The sequence below is a fragment of the Eurypyga helias genome, unplaced genomic scaffold (assembly GCF_000690775.1).
Source record: "Eurypyga helias isolate BGI_N326 unplaced genomic scaffold, ASM69077v1 scaffold28215, whole genome shotgun sequence".
Classification (NCBI taxonomy): domain Eukaryota; kingdom Metazoa; phylum Chordata; class Aves; order Eurypygiformes; family Eurypygidae; genus Eurypyga; species Eurypyga helias.
In genome coordinates, this window is record NW_010249920.1 from 19,494 (window position 1) to 27,661 (window position 8,168).

The following is an 8,168-nucleotide window of genomic DNA, read 5'->3' on the forward strand; positions in this document are numbered from 1 at the left end:
GAATTAGCAGCTGAACCTCCCTATCCGGACCCGAGTGTCTGATCCACCAGTTAAACCTGATCCTATCATGTGATCTGTATGCTCTCCCCCTTTCTTTTTTAAGACGACACATGCATGCAGAAAGGTGTTTTTCTGGAGTGCCTCTTTCATTCAGAAGGAGAATTTTCAGAATTAAGGTTTCCCAGCAGGTGACTTGGAGATAGCTACTTCAAGACACAGGTGCATGGCCTTTGGGTCAGGTTAGCGATGACATTTTTTAAAGCTCTTCTACTTCTTTTGCCTCACTTAATGATGGTTTCTTTATGAGGGCAACTCTGCATATGCGCACACAAGAGGTCTTGAGTGTTGCCACTTAAGCGGTCTCATGGTGAGACATCTTCCAGAGGATTTGGGGAGCTTGCTTCTTTTCCTGGATTTGAAAATGTTAGCTCTGCTGGAGAAAAAATTTTTAAGAGGCGTCTGTCTCCAAAGATTCAGCGTACCTTTATTAAATAGAAATCCTTTTAAGTCCAAAATAAGTTAATCTACTTTTTAGATACATCACACCTCTGGGTGTCACTTGACTTAGAGCAACTTACACATTTGAGGTCTTCAAGCTCACCAGCTCTTCAGATATTATGGTTGCTAAACTGTCTGTGTGCCATTTCTACTGGAACTTTTCTATTCCTGTCCTCAGGGCTTTGGGGGGAAAATAAATAAATAACTAGCTTAAAAAAAAAAAAGTATCATTCACTTAATCTCTACTGTGTATTTTTGTCTTTCTAACTCATCAAATGCCTTTGCAATTTTACTGTAGCATACTTATTGGGGATACTGCCTATGATTTCCAGGTACCTAAACGCCTTGGATGATTTGGCCCTTAGTCTGTGGTGTTAAGTTGAATAGCTGCAATACCGGTTGAATATCCTGTATTCCTAAAAGGATGTGACAGCTCTGAGCTGGAGCGAGCTGTGCTGATGCATCTAAGTCATCCTGTTCTTACTATTGCTGTGTAAGAACTGCAGTGGTAAAACAAGAACTGAAAACAAAGACTTTGCTGTGGTTATTTACTTGCGCACAAGGTTGCATCTGGCAAGTAAGAGCCTGGGAGGAAGAAACTATAGTATTTATTAATTTTATCCTGTTTAAAGTTGGAATGAAGGGTCTGGCCCTCAAAAAACAAAGCCCATAGTGGCATAAACTCCTTGTATGGAGCTTGTGAGCAGCGCTTGTGAGGAAGCCCAGTCCTTCAACACACCCCCTCTGAAGTTACTGAGACAAGGTGATGATCTTTTGCATGATGATACCTTGCAATTTCATTTTCCCTAAACTTACTTGAGGCTTGGCTTTAGCAGTCCAGGTCCAGCTGAAGATTCCTATTAGAAAACTGTAACCCATAAAAGCTCTGGAAATGATCTTTGGGTTACAAAAGATTTCTTGGTTTTGGGGGTGGGTTTTTTTGATTTTTTGGGAATTTGTTGGATTTTTTTTTTTTAAGCAAGACAAAGACAGTAGATTTGTAAGTGGCTCTGCATGGATGATGCATCGTGCCAGGTAAAACATTTTGCAGGTTGAGGCCATCAATCAATTCAAAGTTGGCATTATGGAAAAAAACTTACTTCTTCTGTTGAAGGAAAAAAATAAAAACCACCAAACCTGTTCCACTTGAAGTGGCTCTGGAAATGGATGATAAAGATGTTCCCAGTTACAAGAAACTGCTAGGCAGAAGTGTTGAGCCACAGGAGCCCAGCTAGCAAAGACCTCATCAGCAGGTTTCCGAATAGCATAGCAGAGATAGCCATCTGGTGGTCTCTGACACTCATGCCAATGTCTGGCTGTCCCTGCAACAGTGTGTGTAGCTCATCCAGTGCTGTTAAACACATTAAAGGTTTTAATCACGGAGGTAGTGTAAATGTAGGTAATGCGCCGGAAAAGGTAAGGACATCTGGATGTTGCAGCAGTCCTTAAGTGATGAAAATAAGTCATTTAATACCATGCCTCTTGAAATGACACTGCCATGTAGGAAAACCTTTTCCAGGCCAGTCTGACCATCACTAGGCAGATAGGCCTAGAAAGGGACCTTCTGCCCAAAAAAGTCTAGGAGCCAAGGCCCTAGAAGTGCAGCCCAAGAATCTACATGCCATGAGCTGCATTGGCTTTCCCACCTAGACCAGAGTTCTTGTTTAAGTCTAATTGACCCAAGGAAAGAACCGTATGAGCACTTGGGAAGGCTCAGTCTGGCCCGTATTTTCACACCTTGCCTGAACACCCACCAAACACATACCTTTAACAAAATCACCGTTTTTAAACGGGCAGCGGCAATCACAGCACAGGTAATAGCTGTGATGCTGGAACACGTGTTGAGGCAAGGTGGAATTCCAGGTCCCTTCTCAGCCTAAGAGCTGACAGTCCCATGTCCTGTCTCAGGAGCCAGCCCAAGCCACAGGTGACTTAAATGCAAGGGAGCAGGCAGGAGACGGTCCGCATCAGCCCTTCTCCTGTGGGAACTGAAGCTGAACCACAGCAGAGCTAAAAAAACTTCATGTAGGAGGCTAGACAGAAGGTAAAAAAGAGCCACATTACAGGCCCCAGACTGGGCAAAGGAAGGGCTGGATCTGGATCCTCATTCCCATGACACCTACTATTACAAACACTGCTGAGTTTCATGGATTCAGGAAAGAGGTCCCTCATAACCATTGTCATCAGCCAGAATATCAGCCCCTAGGACCTCTGAGACACAAAAGCATGAGAGAAGGATGTTGTTCTGATAACACTGGGTAGAAACTCTTAAGAGGTGAGCTAAGAGCAGAAGGGTCAGTGGCCTTCCTGACAAGGGGCACCATCCCACAGCACCCAAACCAGTAAACCAGTTTTGGTAATAGTGACAGAGCCAGCCAGCAGTTACCTGTGAGTCCAGCAGGCAAAGAGGCAGGCCTGGAGCCACGTCAGCAAGGCAACACCAGGGAGGTACAAAGCCACACACAGCACCTACACCCCAGCCCAGGCAAGGGATTCTACCGAAATGCAGTTCCCCTGCAATCAGCTGGAGGGTTCCGAGTGGAGACCCCCAGGGTAGATCCCTCCCATGCTGGTTTCTTGGCTGCCTGACCAAGGGGATGCAGCTGGGCCCTATCAGTGCAGGCCTTGCACACCTGAGGGGGCAGGATGAGGGGTCAGAGGAGGATTACAGAGAAAGATGGAGAAAGGCTAGTGAGAGAAATTACAGCCTGTTGGTACATTCCCTAGGAGCATCCCTCTTAAATGGATGTGGTGATGGGCCTTTCTATTACAAAATCCTCTACAAAAATTGAAGGAGTTGAGTGAGCATGGCAAGCCCTGGCAGAGGCTGAGGCCTCAGAGCAGCAGCCTAGATCAAGACCAGTCTAAACCTTCCCCATCCAGCAGCACTGGTGACCCTTCCAGCTGGGAGAGATCCCCAAACAGAGTGCCGCCTGGAAAATACCTGCGGATGAGAGCTGTGTCTGCCTGGCTGCTGGACAAATTGTGACCTGTGGGATAAGGTCATTGCCCATGGCAATCCCATGAAGGAAAAGAAGGGGAGAGAGCTATTAATTACTCATGTTTCTGAGGTGGTGCTTTCCCTCCTCTTCCTCTCCTTCAAGGATGGTGGTGTGGAGAAAGAAATGAATTCATGTCCTCACTGAGCCTTTCCTTTTAGCGAGGTCTGGGTAGTACAGAGCCTAATGTAGTGCCAGCTCAGGGGAGCAGGCTGGGGGCAGGCTCTGATGTACTGGGAGGAGGGCACGGGGATGTAAGGGCTACTAACAGACCACACCAGAGCCTGGGCAAACTCAGCTGGGCTTTACTCCAGTGCAGTCTGTTTCTCCATCCTTAAATGCCTGTAACCTAAATATTATTTTTTGGGTCAACTTCCCTTGCTTTTCTGCCTCTCGCTGCCCTGAGCAAAACCCCAGCGCTGCTGTGCCAAATGATCATGCGTTTTTGCATTAGCATCAGGAATCCCTTCTGTCAAGGGGTTATGGAAAAAGCTTAATAAAATTGTTTAAATGTGGTGTTAATTAGTTTAGATGGAATGAGCAGCATTAGGCGTCTGGTTACTTTGAAAGGGATTGTTGAATAACGGTTTCTGCCGACATTCCAATTTGCATGATGACAAGGTGTTGGCATTGTATCCACCATTAATTTGCTATATTTATAATGCCATTATGGAGCCACTCTTAATCCTCGCACAGTATAAAATGTATATGGAAATACATGATTCTGCTTGTTTGGCAATTGCTTTTGGATATCTTTGAGTTTTTGCAATAGTGTTTTTGGCAGTTGCAGGCTATGACATTCCAATTTGCATAATGACAAGGTGTTGGCATTGTATCCACCATTAATTTGCTATATTTATAATGCCATTATGGAGCCACTCTTAATCCTCGCACAGTATAAAATGTATATGGAAATACATGATTCTGCTTGTTTGGCAATTGCTTTTGGATATCTTTGAGTTTTTGCAATAGTGTTTTTGGCAGTTGCAGGCTAACAGCATGGGAGGAGAGTCTGCCACACAGTTTTGCTAGAGCTGAATGTTGCTTCCACATGTACATGAGTGTTTATTTTCCCCAATGCTGAAGCAAAAGGGGCAGAAGAGGGTGTGACCAGGTATGCTGTAGAGCATGCTCAAAGCAGACACAGAATTTTGCTCCAAATCATCACTACAAGGCGTAATCCCAAAGAGCAGTTTTAATTGCATGTCTCAAAATATTTAACAGGTCATTGAGAGTGCATCTTGGTACTGCAAACACTCAGTCAACACAAGGAGTTGAAGAAGACCTACCAGCATCCAAAAGCTTTCTTCCTGCGCTTCTCTTTCCGTCGTGCAGCCTCTGGGGACCAAGGCAAAGGAAATAAAGCTTGACACCCTACTTGTGTTAAGGGTGGAAACATGGGGAAGAGTCCTTTTATGTGCAAGGCAAGTTCTTGTAGTATCTGTCTGTGGCTGCAAAACAAGCAAACAAACAAACAAAACGAAAAAGAAAGAAAATGGGCAATAATTGAGATATTTGTACTGAGGACAGCAGATTTATTTTCTTTCTCTTGAAAAAGCAGGAGTTCGCTGAAGAGGGTGAGTCTTTACTGTGTCAATCATCATCTCACATAAATATTTCTGTGACTTCCGGTTCTTTGCTGAAGTGTCATCCCTCTTTTATTGTCGTTGTAACATGTTTCTGGTTTGTGACATTACAGAGAAGAAAATATAAAAGGTATCTTTTAAAATAAAGTGTAGTGCTTTGGGTGGAGTGACAGATTTAGCTAGATGAGGATTTGTCATATAATGAGATCAGATTAGTAAATCATATATCAGATTTAGCAGCTGTTTGTCACATTGCTGGACATTGCATGCCCAGACTTTTGGGTCCTGATCCGGGGTTGCACCCCGTGTTCTTTGTGTTCCTCTAATGATACAGGGTGCACCCACAGGGTTTCCAGCATCCATAGAATTTCACCTGAATGGGCACAGCAGATTTAGCAGCTCTAGGTTTCCGATGCTGTGATGACCTCTTGAGCTGCTTCGAAGCATATTCTGTATGATGAATTCAGATCTCTGTCTGACAGCATCAGGAAAGCAGAAAGAGCTCTTACTGTCAGGGTTATTTTCACTGTGACAACCGTCATTCTGTCCACCTGAGATGTCTGTGTAACGCGAGTGCGGTACAGAGCAGTATGAGCAGAAGGGGGAAAAAAAAGTTTAAGGAAATGCATCAGATAGAGAAGGATGTGGTTTATGTAAGTCCACTTTGTGAGACAAACTGATTAGGATCCCACTTGTTTACTTACCTGTCCCCTTCATCTTCGGTGTCCACTCTCATCTGTGCCTTGGTTTACATTCCAGAGTCTGGAAAATATTCCAATATCATAAATAATCTTTGATTTATTTGCTCTTAAGAAAGGCTCCATGACAGCCATATTTGCTTGCTTACTCTTTGAGGCAGAACTTAAAGCCTGGAACTGCCCAGACATTGTAAAATAATGTTCCTTTGAGCATTTAACTACATCTATGTTTGAGCAGAACAATCTTATATGTGTAATACAGGAGTTAATGGATATTTTCCAGTACGACAGACTACAAGTAGGTATCACGGTGTGTTTTGGGGGAAAGGATTTAAGTTCATACAGTCAAAACTTTATTTTTTAACATTCTTCTTATGTAATGTAAGAATAGAAACACATAACATGACTGTGCATTCAGTCTCAAACAGGTCTACAATATATGTGAAAACCCCCAAAGAATTCATCTGAAAAAGTAACTCACTAAACCCACATTTCCTGCTCAACTGGAAATAACACCAAGAAATATTTCAAAATATTTTCAGTTATCTCCCAATCATTTGGAATTTATCTACCATATGTATGTGCTTTTTTCTGTTATTTTTATTATAAGACATTTTGCTGCTCTTTATTCAGTGAATACGGACAACTGACACTTGCTCAGTGAAATATTTGAAGTAAAATAGATGCAGTTTCCTTCTCTTTTTACCTCATCTAGTAATACAGTAAACAACAGTAAGATTCAATTAATATCCAAATCATTTCTCACTAAAACAGGCTTGCACCCTTGAATTTAACATTGACTTCATAGGAATTAGTTCAAAAATATGCTGATGCCCCAAATCTTCTCTGCTACATGCCAAAGATGTCACTTAAAAATACTGAATCGGATTCTGAATGTGGTGCTCAGTGTATCTGAGATGAGAATGTCTCCTCCAGCAAATGCTTTGCTAAATGTCCTCCTGAATGTGTTCCGCAATCTGAATCCCCTAACACTACATTTTATGAATAAATAATAAAGTAATTAAAAAAAATATTAACTCACAGGATGAATGAGAGCAAACACCCCCTGTTTGTGTCATATCTTCCCTTCGGTCAGTAAATTTCACTTACTCTGCACCGAGGTCTCTGTTTCTCATTGACGACTCACTGAAAACACGCTCGAAACACCTCGGTGTAGGAGCACAGACCGTCGTGTGCCGTGTGGGATGTACTTTAGGCAGGGTATATGGGAATCAGCTTTTGGGCCTTGCTGGGAGTCAGTACGGGAGCTCTGGGGACGTTTTCATGGCTGTCTAGTGGGATCCCTTGTTATGATAACCTCAGGTTGCTGCATCAAACCTGTTTCTCATAGAGAGACAGAGTATTAGCAGGCAGGGACACGAATGATGGAGTTGAGACATTCAGGCAGGTGAGAGCATTCAGCTGTAGCCCCCTGGGTGCTAAGCATTCAGGCCAGGGGTGTTTCTCAACAACTGCCCTGTGCTGATACCCTCAAGCTCATAACCATACAGCCTGGTCCAACGCCACAAACCAACTGTAGGGCCACGGTCCAGGGAGCATCGTCCCAGGATTAGCTCTTTGGTGCTGCTCTTGCTGGTACCCTACAGGGCTCCTGCACACAGGCAATGTTCCGTGACTCCTGTACGGCATGCTCTACGCTGCTGCACGCTCCGCGCTCCGGGGAAGACGTGCACTAGAGCTGAGGCTCTGCAGTTGTGCTGTTGGTTTCTGTGAGATCAGACCTCTGGGTGAGCAAGGATTGTCAATAACTTCCTAAACTACACTGAGAAAGATACCTGCGGCTCTGTGTTCAGCGCTGCTATAGAATGTGAGAAGCCTTGTTAAACGGAGTTTAATGGCCGGGAATCCCAGGCTAACTGACTCCTTCACCCAACAGCTGTGTGTAGTAACACTCACAGGCTTCACTGGCAGGATGCTGGCTGACCTGGAGTAGGAAAATTATCTGCTCCAAAGCTCTGAGCAGCTCCCTGTTGGAGCTGAATGATTTTCTGCCTGGGGGAATTGTTTGGAGTTCCCGGCGTGTAGACAGGGTTTGACATAACTCTCAGTTAAGCTGGGTCACGTCCCATCTGAGCTAACAGTACAACTGCTAGTAGCACTTGCTCAGACCCGGTCAGCAACGGGTTAGTTTTACACTGTGGAGGAGTCTCCTGAGTATCTGTTTCCCAGTTTAGCTGGTTTTTCTCCTACCAGTAAAAGCCGTGCAGTGCAGGGCTGTATTTAAAGCATTACTTGTAATGTTTTCCCTGAAAATTTACTTCACAGCATCTTTCATTGTAAAAGTTCTTACTTTCACGAATGCGGGTGGGTCTGGTCTGAGGCTTGTGATACTTGCAGGCTTCTAAACGAGGGAGGCTGGACCCGGG